We start from the raw sequence: 21,144 nt of genomic DNA, 5'->3' as shown, positions 1-21,144 counted from the left end.
TAGACCAAGACCAATTGTGCTTTAAAAAATGTTTGCTTAGCACTTGTCCAGCTCTATTCTTCCCTAAAAATTACATTACGCTACGTTAGATTTCTCCTCAGGCATGAGAATGAAATAGTCCGAAACCTGACAAAAAACCTCTTAATCCTATTTTTTCAGGTGATTGCTATAAGTCTAAAAAACTCCAAACTGCATCAAACTCATGTTTCTATTGAGAGTGAGGCATAAAAGGATAATTCTGGCTTCTTGAAAGAAATCAATAAATCATTAAGCGTACAGGGATGCCAGCTGACTGACAGGGTGAGGCTGGGGATTGGCATAAGCGCTAGCGTCACTGGACTACAGTGCTTTAATCGTGATTCTGCATCCTGCATGTGGCTTGAGTGGAAGTGCACTCGAGAGGATGGCCTAAACTTGGTATTCAAATTATGCTTTATTTTGGAATGTGTCATTCAACCATGTATTGGATGACAGAAAGCATAGTAGTTTCTTAAAACACTGTCCTTGGAAGAGATGTGATGCCATATGAGGAGCGGACGTGTGAACGGCAAGCTCTGCACACTTTTCTAGTTTTAATACTATTTGTGTCATAAACCAGTCAGATTCGATACACTCAAATTCTTGACTGTTCTAGGAAGACAATATGCCAAAGAATTAAAAATACTCTGGCTTTGGAGACATTAAAAGACACTTACGTGCTCAAGCTGATCCCCCACAGCAGCAGGCCAAAAACCCCAGACTCAGTTCGGACGGTGAACTGAAAGAAATCCAGCGTGAATTGATGCAATGCTGATGAAGGTTGTTGCAGACTCTGTAATATGTCGGTCGATCACTTCCATGTAGAAAAAATTCTCTGAAATGTTTACAATAATGTGGGACTGATCGATTATCTGGAGTCATCGGAGAGGGTATTAGCTGAAGCATGGGATCCTGAGCATGAGGAAGGCCGAAATATGGTAAATAGATGGGCTCTCCCTGAGTATGTTTGACATAACAGGCCATAAGCTGGAAATTGAGTGAGCTCACATGGTTCTGGCTCAGAGATCCACAGAGGGAGACAGGCCCCAATCAATTCTGGCCAAATTTCTGAGATCATCCGAGAAAGATCTTGTGTTATGAGAGGCAAGGAGATAAGGAAGGCTTTCTTGGAAGAACCACAGGATTTTCTTGTTCCCAGACTTTACGTATTCGATGAGAGAAACGTGATCGATTCAAGGAATGCTGGTTTTGTGGAATATTTATTGAAAAACATTGGAGTGAGTTTGACTGCCCGAAGAACTGAATGGCCCCTTTTTTATGTGCTGGTTTTGCTAGCGGCTGGAGATTGTTTGGTGGAGGAACACACATTCTGGACATATTTACACACCTAACACTGATGATCAGGGCTTTTTTATAGATCTTGAAATGATGTTGCAAGCTGATGGCACCCCTCATATTGAGAGGAGACTTTAATCTTTTGTGGGACTCAGTCCTTGATCATAGTGAAGCAAAATTGTTTAAGCTCCCTAGATCAACACTGACGCTTCACAGTATGTGTAAAGATCTCGCTTTTACACATATTTGGAGACTTTTGAACCCATCTGGTAGGGACTATAATATATATATACATAAATCTAAGTCCCTCATTTCATCTGTTGCTAATTGCTCAATTGGAAATACCTTAGTCTCAGATCACGCCCGGGTGAGTTAAGAGGTGTTGCCAAATACAGAGAAAAGTAAATCACATAGTTGCCACTTTAATGTATCCCTTTTGCAAAATCCTTAATTTCAACAAATGTTAAAAGTTAAAATGTTAGGAGACCAACTGGTCCTCAGTATCCTCTTTGGGTGTGGCTTGGGAGGCACTTAAGGTGGTTCTTAGGAGCCGGATCATACAGTATGCCTCATTCATCGAAAAATCCAAAGCAGGAGAATTCGTGGAGTTGGAAGGGAATATTAAAAGTGCAGAGGCAGAGCTGAAGTGCCAAATGTCATATGATGGCCTGAGAGAATTGACTCGATTAAAATACAGATATAAAACTATTTTGTCACAGAAGGTGGAGTTTTGGCCAACCAGGGCAAGGCAGTCATGCTTTGATTTGGGGGACAAAGCAGGGAAGCTTTTGGCTAGTTACATAAAACAGAAAGTCTTTTTCTACCATTCCCTCAGTGAAATCTGTTGGTGGTGAAATATTTACCATGGCTATTGATATTAATAATGCCTTTAAATAATTCTATCTTGATCTTTATAGTGCCACGTCTTCGTCTACTGATTCTACTTTTAGAACTACCATTAGAACTCCCTAAACTGACAACTGAGCAAAAAAAATCCTCTTGATTCTGAGATTAACTTGGAGGAGCTTGGCGAGGTAATTAAGGCCTTGCCTACAGGCAAGGCTCTGGGGCTGGATGGTTTTGCTGCTGAATTTTTTAGATCTTATGCTACAGTACTGGCTCCACGTTTGTTTGCAGTTTATACGGAATCATTAAAGAATGGAAAGCTTCCACCAACCAAAACACAAGCCTGGTTTAGTCCGATTCTTAAAAAGGACAAAGATCCAAGCGAGTGTAAGAGTTACCGTCCAATTTCCCTGATCCAGCTAGACGTTAAAATACTGTCAAAAATTTTGGCAAATCGATTGAGTAAATTTATGACTTCTCTTATACATACAAATCAGGTGAGGTTTATTCGGGCCGTAGCTCTTCTTATAACATTAAGCATTTCATCAATATCATATGGTCAGTGGTGAATGATCAGACTCCTGCATCTCACTTGACGGCGAAAATTGGATACGGTACCCGGCAGGGTTGCCCTCTTTCCCCATTATTGTTCTGACAGCATACTTCCCAGTAATGGCTTTTCAGCCAGGTGCCTTCCAGTGTCTCAAACAGGGTATTAAGTATTTGGCCATTTTATTCCCAGCTAATTTATGTGATTTAGTTAATTTCGACCCTTTAATAAAAAGGTTTTCGAGTGATGGGAGCAGGTGGGCTTCATTACATTTATCTATAAATGTTATTAAAATTAATTGTATTCCAAAATTAAACTACTTACTACAGTCTCTCCCCATTGAAGTTCCCCTGTTTTATTTTAAACAATTTGATAATATAGCTAAATCCTTTATCTGGAAAGGTAAATGTCCGCGGACACATTTTAACAAGTTACACCGGCAAATTGACAAAGGTGGGTTAGGTCTCCCCAAGAATTTGTTTTACTATTATACTTTTGGTCTCAGACATTTGGCGCATTGGTCGCTTTCACCTGAGAGAGCTCTTCCCTGGCTCTTTTTTGAACAGAAGGTTCTTGCCCCAATCTTGCCATTGAAGTAAAGACACATCCCGGAATCCCACACATGCATTTAGTGAGGACAAATGTTTCTAGTGTGTTCAATTTATCTGAATGTTGCTGCAAGTATTTGGTTAAACCCTAAATTGTGCAATAACAAGTCCACTATCTGCAGGACTGAATGGATTGAGAAGGGTGTTACTATGCAGGATGACCTGTATGAAAATGTAGCTTTGAGATCCTTTCAAAATATTGTACAGAGGTTTGTGATTCCTAGATCTCAATTCTTCAGATACTTATAGTTGCACCATCTGTCGGCAGACACTCTTGAGATGGTGCTTACTGATTTTAGAAAAGGTCATGAAGCTTCAGTGTACTATTCCTGTCTAATTCAGAGTCTAGGTGACAGGGTTTTACATTTACATTTATGCATTTGGCAGACGCTTTAATCCAAAGCGACTTACAGAGCACTTATTACAGGGACAATCCCCCCGCAGCAACCTGGAGTTAAGTGTCTTGCTCAAGGACACAATGGTTGTGGCTGTGGGGATCGAACCAGCAACCTTCTGATTAACAGTTCTGTGCTTAGACCACTACGCACTATGGTCCTGTACTAAGATTCAAGAGTTTTGGTTGTGAGTTCAGAATTTTATCTGAGGTCTTGGGCACTCAAACTTTGTATTTTGGGTTATGGCGGGTATTAATGTAATAAATAAACATAAAAAACTGGGTCCTTATCTGCTTGATAATTGGCAGGCAGGTGATACTTAGGGGACGGAAGTCGCCAGGTGCGCCCTCATTTCATGAGTGGTGCACTGAGTTGGTCAGAGTGGCGGATTTTGAGGAGTTGCCACATAGACGGCTGGGAAATTTCAGTGCTTATGGTGGGAAGTGGGGCACTTATTGATGGGAGGAGCAGTGGAGAGGGACAATTGGGTTGGAATTTATGTAATAAATTAATATGTGGAATCCTTTTCTTTTTTTGTTGGTTAATTGTTTTTGGTCTTTTTATGTCATCAAGTATTTTCTTTGAACTGTCTGTTTATGTGTGTGTCTGTTGTTATTTAATGTCTGACCAATGGGATGTACTGTATGTTGGTAAAAGTTATATATTGATACAAGTTGATGTGTGACGTGTTTCATGTGTTAATTTAAGTTTGGAATCAGTAAAAATGGTTAATGACAGAAAAAAAACTGCCCTTATGGAGGGTTAGGGTGCAATCAGTTCTATGCTTTTACTTTTTGAGTTAGGGACTTAAAGTGGGGGTCCATGAGATTTAAATTTGATAATACAATTCAATCAATTTTAATTGTGTAATGTTTAACTAAATGAAATGAATAAAGTTAGTTTTTTATTATATTTAATTAAAGATTACTTAATTCATGATGGAATTTTGTTGTGAAATTGAAATCGTGTGAATCTTAAAATAATTATATATATTATTTATTTTTTTGAGTTGTCATTTTTCAATCTATTTTAAACATGTAACTAAATAGAACGTTTAAATTAAAACGTAACATGAAGAAAAAACATGATTTTGCACAATTTCTAAGTTGTTACTCAAATAAACATATTTATGATATTGCCTGTTGTCCACCGTTCACACCAGTCATTACTGCACATTGACTTGATGTCTAAAACACTTCTACTAATGTGACTCGCTTTAAAACATGCAAGGCCACAACTTACCTCCATTTTGGGAAGTTAATTCTATTAGAAAAAGACGTTTGACAACTGCCGAATCCACGGATAGAAAATCCATGAAAAAGTATATATATACAGCACACCACAAACCTTCAGTGTCAGAGACTGTTGGGCCACAACAACTGAGTGATGTAAAGTTATGCTGGTCTGCCTGCAGCCATGAAAGCCATTATGGAAGCTCACACCTATGATCCAGAAGTCAGGATTTAAACGGCATGTTTAACTGCCATTATCAATGTAAATTGTCCCCTGAAGCTATCAGTACCACCACGCATCCTTTCAGACAGGCAGCTAGACACTCACAACTAGCTGCAAAACAACTTGCTTTAAAAAAAACTTGGATGAAGTTTTGCCTTGAAGGGTTTGTTCACCCAAATGAAATTCTGATGTCATTTACAAACTCTCATGTCATTCCAACATGCAGAATATTAGGAACTGTGTGGGAAGAAAACAAAGATGGGAGAGGATGGTGACTAAAGCTGCCAGTCCCTAGCATCTCAACAGTGGAAAAATGTAAATATCTGATGAAATAATCAAGAGATGAGGCTCTCATTACAGGAGACATCAAAAGGATCAACTAACAGTGACTGAAATAAGCAAATTAAGTTAAATCCTTGTCACTCCTTTCCATGTAATGAAACTAAAAGATGACTATAGTAGTAGTAGTACATAAAGTAATTTATATGACTAGTGTGCTATAAATAAGTAATCTGAAGTCATACAATATCTTTGTTTGAGGAACTAACCAAAATGTAAGACTTTTAATACTGATAACTTCCCCTCCGTTGAAGCACTCAAATTAAAATAAGACAGCATTAGACATATTGCATCAGGCTTGATGTCAATGAGATTTGTTTATCAGAAATGAGAACCAATCGCGCTTGGTGTTAAAGTGCAATTTTGTAGCTCCTTTTAGAGGTAAGATTATCAATCTTCTTTTCTTTTTTTTTTTTTTTCATTTTGGAGCTTAAGGACATTTGGAGGCTGGGATATTGTTTAAAGAAAAATCACTTTATGTTCCAGTGGAAGAGAGAATATCATACAGGTTTTGATCAACACAAGGGTGAATAAATTATGACAATTTTCATTTTTGGGTGAACGATTCCATTAAGGTGAAATCAAACGCAAGGACCTCTCTCAAATGTATTTTCCAGGTGCCCTGCAGGCCAGTCAACAGTTATATTGGACCTGTTGCAAGGGTCCAGTGTGCAATATGTTTCCTTGGATCCATTCCCTCGTCAGAGTGGTCACCTCTAAGAGGCCATTCCCAAAAGAGGATGTCAGTGGAAGCACACACCCGTTAGCAGTCAGTATTCTCCTCAAATGTCCTGCAATATCCTATAGGCTAACTATTTTCACCAGGGAGTAGTTTTATTCAAAAGTACCGGTACTTGAGTTCCAAGTCGGTACTAAAATAAAAAAGATGTCACGATACCAGTGATTCTACAGTACCAGCAGTACCAAGTTCCGACTTAATTCGGTACCTGTACACTGTCTTTAGGCGAGTGTACACACTGCGACTGATTTTTTCCAGTCGGGAGAAATCACATAGAAATCGTTGGCATCGCCATGTTGTTGGCATCGAAATTGTCATGTGGTCGCGGCTTGCATATTGTGAAAGGAATTACGAGTAGTCCCGAGCAGCTTAAGAACAGCTCACAACCTCTTGATCATTTTTAAATCTGTCAAAAAATGTTGCCGCTGTTGGCTTGAATTCGTGAGGTGTGTGCGGTTGAACGAGCAAAAACAAACAAAAAAACATCCATTGAGTGGCAGTTCTGCAGATGGAAATGTCTTGTTGATAAGAGTGTTCAACAGAGACAAAGTCTACAGTAACTCAGATAACCACTCTGTACAATTGTGTTGAGAAGAATATCATCTCAGAATGCTATACTGAGATGCGGGTTGGCGCTGTTTTGGCGACAGCCGAAGGTGGTTTTAATGTTGTGGCTGAATGATGTGTATATATATATATATATATATATATATATATATATATATATATATATATATTTCTGTAACATACATGCTCCTTTTGCTACACTGCTCTCAAATAATAAGCAATGGGTATTGTTATAACCTCTATTGATTGATTTCTAGAATGAGGGAGGAATCAGGGAGAGATGGAAAGAAGGAAGGAGCAAGAAAAGGAAACAAGTAAAGAAGGAAGGAAGGAAGAATGGGGGGTGGATGGACGGACTGAAGGAAGGAAGGAGTGAGGGAGGTAAGGAAGCAAGGAAAGAAGTAAGTAAGGAAGGAACAATTGACAAACTAACGAAAAAGGGAATTAAAGAACAAAAAGGGAAGGATGGAAGGACTTAAACAGTTGAGAGGGAGAGCAAGTGAGAAAATTCTAGCTTGATTGGTTACCTCTGCAGCACAGCAACTCACTATCCAATAAAGCTGTGATTAAGGAATACAGATACATTAGAACTCATTAGGTGCAATCACGTGCTGGGACTCCCAGCTGCTGTCTGTAGAATGAAGACAGATCACTAGCTCTCCAGAACAGATCAGTCCTGTGCATAGCAAACCACACTGTTCACAGCTACTTCCCACAGCTCACTCGCTTTTAAGGTAAGCTTGTGAAAAGACAAACATAGGCAATGCTGTTTGGTCCATTATCTACACTGTAAAAGTAAACATGTGCAGTTGTCACATAAAGACGACATTTTTAACCTACCCAAACCTTAAAAATGTATTATAAGTTGAGTCAGGTTGATTAAGTCATATTAAATCATATTTTTCACTTGAATAATACTTGTTAATTACGATGTTACCACATAAAGCACATTTTTAGGTTACCTACAGTAACTTACATCGTTACCTTTTTACAATATATCCAAATAGGATATTTTTCGTGGTCCTGGGACCACTTTCCAATCAAACAATCCTCGCTCTAACCATGACCCTACACTACCCTTGTCTTAAATTCAGACTGCTACGGTATGTTCATATAATTGTTGCTCAAGGTCCATACATCTGATTGGTTGGAATGGCGCCCCCTTCTTCATCCTGTACTTGCATATCCATAAAATCAAGCATAGAGCCATGAAATGCCCTGTGGCAAACATTTTAGTAGAATGGGTTGTACCTTGCTGCTCAAGCATGACAGTGGCCCAAAGCAAGGGCCATAAAAAATGGTTTATTGAGTCTGATGTGGAAGAATATGACTGGCCTACACAACGCCCAGACCTGAAGCCCACTGAACACCTTCAGGATGAATTGAAACACTGACTGCAAGCCAGAACCCAACATCAGTACCTGACCTTATTGATGCTCTTGTTGCTGGACAGGAGCAAATACCCACAGCTATGTTCTTTGTGGAACACCAGCGGAAAGCCTTCCCAGAACAGTGGAAGCTGTTATAGCATCAAAGGGAAGACCAACTCCTTGTTAATGCCCATAGTTTTGAAACAACCAAGCATGTATGTATGTGGTGTTCTGGTGTCCACATACTTTTAGCCAGGTAGTATATTTAGCATACACTGCCATGCATCCTTTGTACATACTGAAATTAGCTATTAAGAAGCATTTTTGTTAAAATGTGTTGTCTACAGCAACACATTTGTCTGTAGGCTGCCCTATCTAAATGTTGAAGGCTTGAGTGTTGAGTTTCTAGGTTGGCAGACAGAATTGTTAGAGTGTCATTGGGGGAGACAGTGTGGCGTCCTGAGTTGTGAAATATCCTTCCTATGGGATGAAGAGCAGGATAGAGAACGCAGACATGGTTTAATGCCCTCTGTCTGTCCCTGCTCTCCAAAACCCAAAAAAGAGATTGAGAGGAAAATAATTATGAGACAGACAAAAATACAGAGAGGAATGACAGAGATCCGAGAGGCGTAGCTCTCCACAAGGACATGAAAAATCATACAGGAAAAATTTATTTAAAGCCAGACTGCTTTGTTCAATTAAAAAGGAGTACTGAAGTTAGCATTAAAACCGCTAGCACACTGTGCTTGCTCTCAGCTAGTGACTTCTTGACTTTGCTTTTGAAAATGGAAACACGTTCCATTGTTACACATGCACCAAAATCCATTAATTACAATAAAACTAAACAGCAGGTTCATAATGGCTCCTCATTGCCATTAGCATGTAGATGCTCCCTCCATGGCACAAAGAAAATAGTCATTTTAGATCTGGGTACCGGTAGAGTAATGCAAAATTATGTTGTGGTACGATAATGGAGAATAATCACATAATACAGAGACACAAGTTAGTGAATTAAGTCTTATGCTGCTTCACCAATTATCCTCACAATACTGGAGAAGTAAGATTGGGAGAGGACTACAGTGGTCTTACATTTTGTGCTTCAGCTACAATGGATTGACTAAATTGTGTTGACAGGAATTTAATTTGTGTTGCACTGGCATACAATGAACCAACTTTAAACCCAACCCTAAATGCAGAATTGTGCATCTTGAATCTTTATATCTTCCCACACAATAAGGGCTAGTGGAACATGTTTAGATGACTTTCACTTGATCTTGTCATGGAATGGCACCATGAACAGGGACAACTGCCCTAGAGGAGCATGGGGTTAAGTGGGGTTAAGCCTTTACCACTACACCACATCAACAGAATTCTGTTGCCAGTGCAGTTTCGCACAGATTTGAACAATGGATGTCTTTTTCATCGTGCCTTTACCATGTGGCTACAACTAATGGCTAATGGAGTCTGCCACTAACAAACCTTATGGAGTCTAGATTACCACATTTGTTGAATTCGAGTGCTATGGCTGAGTCTCATCCAGTGTGAACCATCATATTGATCATGGTATCTCTATGAAGGAGGTCTATTATGCCTGATGTAAACATTCCTAACCCTAACTCTATCCTAATCTTAACCATAACCAGATTCTTGATCAGGGTATCTCTACCAAGGAGGACTACAATACCTATCTGTTAGCATTCCAATTCATCTCAATTGCAGTTAATTGGCTGTTAATTTAAATTCAATCAGTATGCTATTTTAATTCAGACAAATTTGTTCATGGGCATTCGGTACTGGGCAAGGATGTTTTTGAGCCAATCACCTGAGCCGTAAAGGCCACACGACTCATAATTTTGGAGCTGCAGGACATTAATGTCATAACAATGCTGATTGGCTGAAGGCACTACAAAAATGCACACAGTTGGAAACACTTCACTAGCTACTAACCTCAGCTGTGATGTGAAAGGTGTAGCTATGCCTTAAACCAGTAGGGGCTAACTGGCCCATACTAACCAGCCAAACCCTGACCCTGTGGTCTCTACTGCCAGGTATGAATTTTAGCAGGTACATACACATCCAACCTTGAAGTTCCTGCTAAGCCCTCTCTCGAAACATAATGCAAAACCTAATGCAAAACCAAAACATAATGTTTTGGCGACAGCCGAAGGTGGTTTTAATGTTGTGGCTGAATGATGTGTATATATATATATATATATATATATATATATATATATATATATATATATTTCTGTAACATACATGCTCCTTTTGCTACACTGCTCTCAAATAATAAGCAATGGGTATTGTTATAACCTCTATTGATTGATTTCTAGAATGAGGGAGGAATCAGGGAGAGATGGAAAGAAGGAAGGAGCAAGAAAAGGAAACAAGTAAAGAAGGAAGGAAGGAAGAATGGGGGGTGGATGGACGGACTGAAGGAAGGAAGGAGTGAGGGAGGTAAGGAAGCAAGGAAAGAAGTAAGTAAGGAAGGAACAATTGACAAACTAACGAAAAAGGGAATTAAAGAACAAAAGGGAAGGATGGAAGGACTTAAACAGTTGAGAGGGAGAGCAAGTGAGAAAATTCTAGCTTGATTGGTTACCTCTGCAGCACAGCAACTCACTATCCAATAAAGCTGTGATTAAGGAATACAGATACATTAGAACTCATTAGGTGCAATCACGTGCTGGGACTCCCAGCTGCTGTCTGTAGAATGAAGACAGATCACTAGCTCTCCAGAACAGATCAGTCCTGTGCATAGCAAACCACACTGTTCACAGCTACTTCCCACAGCTCACTCGCTTTTAAGGTAAGCTTGTGAAAAGACAAACATAGGCAATGCTGTTTGGTCCATTATCTACACTGTAAAAGTAAACATGTGCAGTTGTCACATAAAGACGACATTTTTAACCTACCCAAACCTTAAAAATGTATTATAAGTTGAGTCAGGTTGATTAAGTCATATTAAATCATATTTTTCACTTGAATAATACTTGTTAATTACGATGTTACCACATAAAGCACATTTTTAGGTTACCTACAGTAACTTACATCGTTACCTTTTTACAATATATCCAAATAGGATATTTTTCGTGGTCCTGGGACCACTTTCCAATCAAACAATCCTCGCTCTAACCATGACCCTACACTACCCTTGTCTTAAATTCAGACTGCTACGGTATGTTCATATAATTGTTGCTCAAGGTCCATACATCTGATTGGTTGGAATGGCGCCCTTCTTCATCCTGTACTTGCATATCCATAAAATCAAGCATAGAGCCATGAAATGCCCTGTGGCAAACATTTTAGTAGAATGGGTTGTACCTTGCTGCTCAAGCATGACAGTGGCCCAAAGCAAGGGCCATAAAAAATGGTTTATTGAGTCTGATGTGGAAGAATATGACTGGCCTACACAACGCCCAGACCTGAAGCCCACTGAACACCTTCAGGATGAATTGAAACACTGACTGCAAGCCAGAACCCAACATCAGTACCTGACCTTATTGATGCTCTTGTTGCTGGACAGGAGCAAATACCCACAGCTATGTTCTTTGTGGAACACCAGCGGAAAGCCTTCCCAGAACAGTGGAAGCTGTTATAGCATCAAAGGGAAGACCAACTCCTTGTTAATGCCCATAGTTTTGAAACAACCAAGCATGTATGTATGTGGTGTTCTGGTGTCCACATACTTTTAGCCAGGTAGTATATTTAGCATACACTGCCATGCATCCTTTGTACATACTGAAATTAGCTATTAAGAAGCATTTTTGTTAAAATGTGTTGTCTACAGCAACACATTTGTCTGTAGGCTGCCCTATCTAAATGTTGAAGGCTTGAGTGTTGAGTTTCTAGGTTGGCAGACAGAATTGTTAGAGTGTCATTGGGGAGACAGTGTGGCGTCCTGAGTTGTGAAATATCCTTCCTATGGGATGAAGAGCAGGATAGAGAACGCAGACATGGTTTAATGCCCTCTGTCTGTCCCTGCTCTCCAAAACCCAAAAAGAGATTGAGAGGAAAATAATTATGAGACAGACAAAAATACAGAGAGGAATGACAGAGATCCGAGAGGCGTAGCTCTCCACAAGGACATGAAAAATCATACAGGAAAAATTTATTTAAAGCCAGACTGCTTTGTTCAATTAAAAAAGGAGTACTGAAGTTAGCATTAAAACCGCTAGCACACTGTGCTTGCTCTCAGCTAGTGACTTCTTGACTTTGCTTTTGAAAATGGAAACACGTTCCATTGTTACACATGCACCAAAATCCATTAATTACAATAAAACTAAACAGCAGGTTCATAATGGCTCCTCATTGCCATTAGCATGTAGATGCTCCCTCCATGGCACAAAGAAAATAGTCATTTTAGATCTGGGTACCGGTAGAGTAATGCAAAATTATGTTGTGGTACGATAATGGAGAATAATCACATAATACAGAGACACAAGTTAGTGAATTAAGTCTTATGCTGCTTCACCAATTATCCTCACAATACTGGAGAAGTAAGATTGGGAGAGGACTACAGTGGTCTTACATTTTGTGCTTCAGCTACAATGGATTGACTAAATTGTGTTGACAGGAATTTAATTTGTGTTGCACTGGCATACAATGAACCAACTTTAAACCCAACCCTAAATGCAGAATTGTGCATCTTGAATCTTTATATCTTCCCACACAATAAGGGCTAGTGGAACATGTTTAGATGACTTTCACTTGATCTTGTCATGGAATGGCACCATGAACAGGGACAACTGCCCTAGAGGAGCATGGGGTTAAGTGGGGTTAAGCCTTTACCACTACACCACATCAACAGAATTCTGTTGCCAGTGCAGTTTCGCACAGATTTGAACAATGGATGTCTTTTTCATCGTGCCTTTACCATGTGGCTACAACTAATGGCTAATGGAGTCTGCCACTAACAAACCTTATGGAGTCTAGATTACCACATTTGTTGAATTCGAGTGCTATGGCTGAGTCTCATCCAGTGTGAACCATCATATTGATCATGGTATCTCTATGAAGGAGGTCTATTATGCCTGATGTAAACATTCCTAACCCTAACTCTATCCTAATCTTAACCATAACCAGATTCTTGATCAGGGTATCTCTACCAAGGAGGACTACAATACCTATCTGTTAGCATTCCAATTCATCTCAATTGCAGTTAATTGGCTGTTAATTTAAATTCAATCAGTATGCTATTTTAATTCAGACAAATTTGTTCATGGGCATTCGGTACTGGGCAAGGATGTTTTTGAGCCAATCACCTGAGCCGTAAAGGCCACACGACTCATAATTTTGGAGCTGCAGGACATTAATGTCATAACAATGCTGATTGGCTGAAGGCACTACAAAAATGCACACAGTTGGAAACACTTCACTAGCTACTAACCTCAGCTGTGATGTGAAAGGTGTAGCTATGCCTTAAACCAGTAGGGGCTAACTGGCCCATACTAACCAGCCAAACCCTGACCCTGTGGTCTCTACTGCCAGGTATGAATTTTAGCAGGTACATACACATCCAACCTTGAAGTTCCTGCTAAGCCCTCTCTCGAAACATAATGCAAAACCCTAAATAGTCAGATGAAAATGTTCAACTGCACAGGAGCATGTGTGGGCTCTCCTTTGAGCTGTGTGGTGGTGCGATGGGCACTCCTGTTCACCTTCTGCCCCGCTGGAAACATCACATCAATGATGAGATCATAGTGGATGTGTAGCCAGGATGCCCCCCGACCCCCCGCTAGCGGGGTTATTGTGAGCTAGGCACCGAGCTCTGATAAGCACGTGTTCAGAAAGAACAGTCTCCATTTTTGCTGTCCCTTCCCCTCACGCACTCTCACCCACGCATTTCAGACCAGCGTAGCGTCAGCGCGACAGGCCATCTGGAAACTGCTTGCAAGCACAGTCCTTTACTACAAATGCAATAATCTACAATGGCAGACCAGCGGCATTAACTAATTGGCTGGCATATTTCTGCTAATATTATGCTAAACTTGGGTGTAAATGCTTTGTTGTATGTGGTACCCCTTGATGTAGGGTAGGGGAATCAGCAGGGACCTGGCTTTAAGATATTGTCTCGATATTTGGGTCACACTACAAGACTGTTGCCACGTAAGAACAAAATCTCTTCAATACCTGAGTTGTTTCTCCTAGACAACAATGAAATTACAGGGATAGCAATGTGAGACTTTTGCTGAAGTCTTGTGCTTCTCAGATGTTAGTAATCTCAGAAATCCCTTCTAGTGTTTCAGAAGAAATCATAAAAGTTCTCAGATTTCCCCAAATAGTTGTCTAAAATAAATAAAGTCATAGATTTTAATCTGAACTCCACCATTTCTCATAAAATTATCAAAAATAGGATACAGTAGCACACAAGACAGAAATACTTAAAACATAATTGAGAACTACATTTTTTGACACTGTGTTTTGATAGAATAGAAATAACTTTGTGTGCGTTGACCTAATGCTACAGCATGTTTCATCAGCTCACAGACTTGCTCAGAATTTTGATTAACCTAACTTTTCCTAAAATATTTATGTGAAAAATGTCACTAAAAATATATATTTTTTTCATCGCATTAATTATAGTTATTCCCCCCACCTCCTGTTTGGATTTTTTCACACCTCGGCTTGACAACATTGAGCTGAGCCTGTATCACTGAAATATAACTGTAGCTAAAATCAGGATACACCTGCCTCGCTGTTTTGAGTGGCTATTAGCATGGCAGGATGATTTCAGTATCAAATGTCGATTCAATGAGCATAAATAGCCCCTCGTCCAATACAGACACCCTCCTCAGTCTGTCAGAGAGACAGAGGGCATTTTAATATGATATTCAAAGCATGCATTGAGAAAACATTGGAACAGAGGCTCTAAGATGTTTGGAGCTATTCTGGAACAGCATGGAATGATCTGTCAGAGGCAATGTATCACTCTTCCTATTAGCTGTGTGTGTGTGCGCACACTTGAGTATAAGAGCGTCTGCATGGGCATATTTGCACGCACATGTTCTGTGTGCAACCAATTTGTGCTTGAAGCCATATAGACGTACAGAGAGCCTTCTGTTGTGAGAGACAGTGGCCGATGGCAGTTTGAGTGGGACAAAACAGAAGTGGACTGCATTACATTTCCTCGTAGACAACCCATCCAAATCCCTTTCATCACTGCAGAGGACACGCACGTACACACACATTATCACTATCGGCATGGGTAAAAGACACAAGAAATATTGCCTTCTTGAAAAACTGTAACTAAATCTGTGACACTATATGGCCAAAAGTGAGTGAACACCATCTTCGATTAGGGTTTGGCTATTCTAGTAATTCCAGTGGAAACAAAACTTAAAGCTGCGCCATGAAATTCTACAGACTTCAGTGCTTTCAACAAATTGGGCAGGGCCTAATGTATGTCCTAAATACAGTAACAATTGATATTTAAAGGTGAAGTGTGTTAGTGTGCCATTAGTATAACTCTGGTTCAATTAGGGCTGCACAATTCATTTAAAAATGAATCGCGATTACGATTAAAGCTGCCACGATTATGTAATCGTATAAACGGGCGATTACAGCATTCAATTTAAGTCAGCTCCTGTTGCGTCAATGGTTTCTATTTACAACGTGTTTTTGCAGTGGTTGAGTCTTCTAACCAATCACAGACATGTCCGCTGAGCAATAAAATGGCAATGGCCAGTCAGAGATGCTTGAATTAGTCGTCTGTCCTATCAGTAATGATAACTGATCCTAATGCACAAGTTTAAAACCATCTGAATGCCCAGATGCAAGCTTTATATTTCACCTCTGTTTGCGGTGGCACATGGAAATTAATACTGAAGAAACATCACCTGACACTCGAAAAGAAGCTGTAGAACAAAAGCGAAAAGCACTTTGGAATTATTTTGGATTCATTGCATATTGTGCCACTTGCTTTGATCGTAGATGGTAAATACAAAACAAATGATAGCACGACAAAACTAAAACACTCCCGTTGCTATATGCATGTGCGACTATGTTATTTATTTAGATTTTTGTCTGAATGTGATCTTACCATTGTCAAATCAATTCACCTCTAAATAGTCGATTATCTTCATAATACTCGTTTCTCGTCATTGATCCAGGCCATCGATCAGCCCTTAAATGCTTTATTCTTCTCTGAGTGCTCTGTAGTCTTACAATACCTCCTTCAATGGTATTCATAAAATCCATTCATTTCCAGTGAATTTGCAATATCTTTTGCTCAACAGTGCAGAAAAGATTATTTTATGTTTCTTTTCAGCCGATAGAATTTTGCAAAACTCTTGACTCTGAGCGACGCATTGATGCAAGAGATGCAAAACAAGAGTGTCTCTTAAAGGGGACCATATTCTGCAAAATCCACTTTAAATATTTTATATATATAATGATGTGTCCCCAGTGTGTAGACAACCACAAAAAATGGTAAAAGACCATCCCCTCATTTCTTTCCTTTCCCCATCAACATAAAACAGTGTCTCCAAATGAACCGTTCAGGTTTGCAGCCCCTTATGACATCAAAAGGGGAAAGGTACCGCTCAAGGCTGGAGAAGAGTAGCTTAGATCCACCCTCATTAAAACCTGAGTGAGCAGCGCAGTCTGCCATTTTTATCTCCTCGCTAGAGCCGCTTGTGCTAACTTGGACTGCTTCAACAACGATGGTCAACACAAGTCTGGATTTGCTACAAAGCTAAGGATCAATGATGGATAAATACAAACTTTCCGTGACCCAACTTCACATTTGCAAGTCGTAAGTTTAGCAGATTATACTTTTTAAATGTTTGCAATTGTGCTTTCTGAAGTTGCTTGTTTGCCTGTTGCGTGAACAATGCTTGTTGCGAAAACATTGCGCATTGTGTGAAGTAGGAACTAGTCCCTAACTACCTTATTCCATAACAATGAAGCTGTAGCTCTGTTTCGGTTACAATATAAACTGATTGGCGTCCTCCACAGTCCCGCTTGAGTGGTCATGCAATGAAGATTTTCCATGTAATAAAACTAGTCACTATTTCAAAGACGATTATGAAACGATTTTCAACAACTATAGCGGTTTTTCACATTTCATAACTCGAACTTTGTTATGCATAATACAGTAAGATGTCTGAATTAGTGTGTTCTCTGTGTTATTTATAATTTGTGAACTGTTTAACTTCTCCTGCATTGTTGTCGCTGGGGTATCCATGGCACCAGCAGGAATCGCGCAGCCCACTTTCAGCACCTTTACATTTAAAGCTACATACACTAAAACAGACAATTTGGAACAGGGCTACAAAACAGGGGTATAAAGGCTTGGTTAAAGAAATTATCTGTGAGGTATTTTGAGCTGAGATTTGACAGACATATTCTGGGGACACCTGAGACTTATATTTAATTGTGTAAAAAGTGGCATAATATGTCCCCTTTAAACTCAAAAGACTGCTAAGCTAAAGCATCCTCTGTTCCTGTAAGGATCCCAACAATTGTTTGTTTATGCGAGCGTGTGTATAACACTGTATTTAAATGTCGTTATGGATTTGCGTGGGTGCACAATGTCTTTCCCACACTATGTTTGCCGAATGGAAATTGCAGCCAATGACGCAAGGTCTTCTGAATGTCTTCACACTAAATCCTTCACAGTCTGAGGCAAGATTACTCAGCATTCATGCCTTAAAAAACACAAAAGAGATTGCTGGGAGGTCAATAACCCTACCCACCTAAGCAAAGAGGACTATTATGATGATACAAACCAGAAGAACGAATGGAAAAGGACATGGATAGGGAGGAGGTCAGTCACAGATAATATTATCCAGCTCACAGCGCTAAACGGACAAGACATCGGTTTGAGTGTGTGACTCACACACTACCCCAGAACCATCTCTGGAATTGTATCCTCTTCACTGGTCTGATATCACTAAGCAGACAGAGCCTACCCATCCTGCCCTCCACACTGACACGGGCCTCCAGCTCTGCTAGCATGACTGTCATACTATTGTTATCACATTCTTCTCAAAGACCGCCTCACAATTAATCAAGATGACAGACAGAATCCTACACGGAATGGAGGAAAGGTGGATGGGCATAAGAGAAGCAAACAAGAGAACATGACACTGTAGAGCACAAACACTGTTATCATCAAAACTTGAAATCTGTTAGCTACCCTCCTAACAAAGCTTTAGATTGTTTGCCTAAGGTAAACCAGCCTAAACCAGGTGGTTTGCTGGTCTTAGCCGTCCAAAATGGTTTTCAGACGGTCTAGTTGGTCTTGTAGCTTGGTCAAGCTGGTGTTTATCTAGTTTAGTTCCCAGACTGACCAGCTGACAAGTGCCCAAAAACCATTTACAACCATCAGGTTTTTCAACCTGGTCTAGTTTTCTGGTTATAGAGAGGTTTTAGAGGGTTCTACAGGGGTTCTGCTAGTTACCCTGCTAAAATAAACAAGCTTAATCTTGCTTGCCTAAGGTGAACCAGCCTATAACCAGGCATTTTTCTAGTCTTAGCAGGTTATAGCTGAAAATATAGCTGGTATCCAGCATAGATCACTGGTGTTCATCTGGCCTAGCTGATCTCCAAGCACAGCCAAGCTTATGCTCAGCTGGTTTAAGCTGGTCTAGCTGGTCCCAAAAATGGCCAAGTATATGTTTAGCTGGTTTTAAGTGATAGCAGCAGGCAAGTGCCTAAAACCCTATTAAACCATACAACTAGACAAGCTGGTCTTCCAGCCTGGTGATTTTAGAGGGGAATATATATATATATATATATATATAAAGATTGTTTGCCTAAGGAAAAACTGCCTAAACCAGGCAGTTTGTTGGTCTTAAATTAGTACTTTTAGCTGGCCAAAATTGTCTTCAGTTGGCCTAGCTGGTTTCCCAGCTTGGCCTAGCTAGTGTTCATCTGGTATAGGTGGTCTCCAAGTTAAATTGATGTTAAGCTGGTTTAGTTGGTACCCAAACATGACCAAGGTGAGGTTAAACTGGTCTAGCTTGTCCCCAAGCATGGCCAAGCCAGTGCTCTGCTGATCTAGCAGGTCTCCCAGCTAGATCAGCTGACAAGTACACAAAATCTTCTAAAAAACTATCAAACTGGACCAGTTGGTCTGGTATTCTGGTTATAGAGAGGTTTGGGCTACAATTTAGCTTAAACCAGCAAAAGACCAGCAAATCATCTTAGATGGGTTTATACTTTTTTTTTAAGCAGGGAAAAAACCTTTCCACCTTTCTATAAAAAAAACTTTTCACATTTCAATTTACCTCAACAAAATAAATTATTAAAAAATTTCACGACCCATAATAAAATAAAAGCATTCTTTTCCCATATTAATTTTCGTTTAATGCAACCTCAGCTATTAGCTTAATGGGGCAGCTTCTGATAGGAAGGAATCCAGTGGAAGAAATAATGTTTTATTGCTGGGTTTCATGCAAGTCTAGGATGAATAAGGTCATAAGAACCAGAGGTTTTCATAGTCTGGAAAGGGCTGGATGACACTAGTGGAGCTCAGAGAAATAATTAGAGCGCATAATTTAGTCTGCGCTCTTGAGTTAAAAAAGAGGGAATAGGCAAAGGTCAAGAGACGAACAGTCAAAAGTAGAAGTCTTAAGACATTTAACCTTCTCTGTCATTCTATAGAACACTTCAGAGTGGCTAATATGCACGCTAGGCACGAAACCCTGAGTCCAGCTAGTTCATCGCACCACTGGCTCTAAATTTAGACAACCATTATGATGACAATCTATAATTACGAGGAATGCAACTGTGACATGTATTAATTGGGGCCGTTATTGCAATCAGTATTCTGTGGCATGCACAAAGTTAATTTAATGCGTTCATAACGGCACTGAATCTGATGAATCTGAGTACTGACAATACCCGGCAGTACGCAGCATTTTACAAAGAGCCATTGCAGTTCAGTTGAAGGCATCCTAAAGCTTGTTACAATCCAAGCTTTCAGGTCTCCACATGCAGCCATTTTATCAAATTACACACTGTCAAGTAATCAAAATTAAATCATCTCATGTAGGGTTACAGTTACCCCTAATATAATCCCATTTAGGCAGATTGAACTCTATAGGGTTTGCTTTAAATCAATTAATTTTACTGTGTTTCATTCAGCACCATTTGACCTAAGTAGATTACCTTGTGATTCACATCTTAACACAACTACAGGCAACATACTCACTATACAGATCTGGGTTTTGCACAAGTCTGGCTGCAAATCACAAAGGACAACACAGCTACAATACAACCTACATCACTATGGCAACAGAGAAGTAATTTACTGGTTTAGAAACCGTTACTTTCAGAGGTTGCAACATTATTGGGCTTCACAGCAGCTATGTGCCCATCTTAGCCATTCGGCTCTTGTGTCTCCTGTGGGACAATACCAAATCCCACCTCAATATTCTCACACTGCATTTTAGCAACCCTATTAGCTGTTCCGTTCTCGCCTCAAGTAGACATGAGAGTATTACTGCCAGTCTGACAGCACAAAGCAGAAAATACATGCTGAAGAACATGAAATGATGAAGTGACATCACTTAAAACCGATAATGAAGTCAGATGTGAACCAAAATTCACCAGTCAAACTTCAAATGAGTCCTCATTCATAATGACCGTATGGCTAAAGGAATAAAATTGACTGTCTTTAAATGGCATCAGCAGTGTGGGAGACCTGGGTTTAGATGCTGTGTTAGGACCAGGAAATAATATTGTTTGCAAAATTGAGTGCAGCTCAGAGGTTTTTCTTCTAACATACATTTTTACTCCACTGATGGCTATGTTTAGGGTTTGGGTTGGGGGGTACAGTTTATAAAATATGAATTCAACTTGCTTCACAATTTGCTTTTGGTGCCCCTCTGTGGAAAATACACCTGAAAAATGGAGCTCACACATGTACATTCGCCAAACAAAAGTGATTGCTTTGGCCACTGGGGGCAGTGTTTCACATTTCTGTAAGCACAGAATGATTTTAGCTAATGAA

The 21,144-nt window shown here is 39.8% G+C and overlaps 1 protein-coding gene across 2 annotated transcripts in view; it reads right to left on the bottom strand.

Moving 5' to 3' along the window:
- Positions 1-21,144, bottom strand: part of LOC127624134 (neurexin-3b) — a 485,619-nt gene that overhangs the window by 160,498 nt on the left and 303,977 nt on the right. The window lies entirely within an intron of this gene.

Source organism: Xyrauchen texanus, chromosome 30 (assembly GCF_025860055.1).
Source record: "Xyrauchen texanus isolate HMW12.3.18 chromosome 30, RBS_HiC_50CHRs, whole genome shotgun sequence".
NCBI classification, from domain to species: Eukaryota; Metazoa; Chordata; class Actinopteri; order Cypriniformes; family Catostomidae; genus Xyrauchen; species Xyrauchen texanus.
This window is presented reverse-complemented; position numbering and strand designations above follow the sequence as displayed.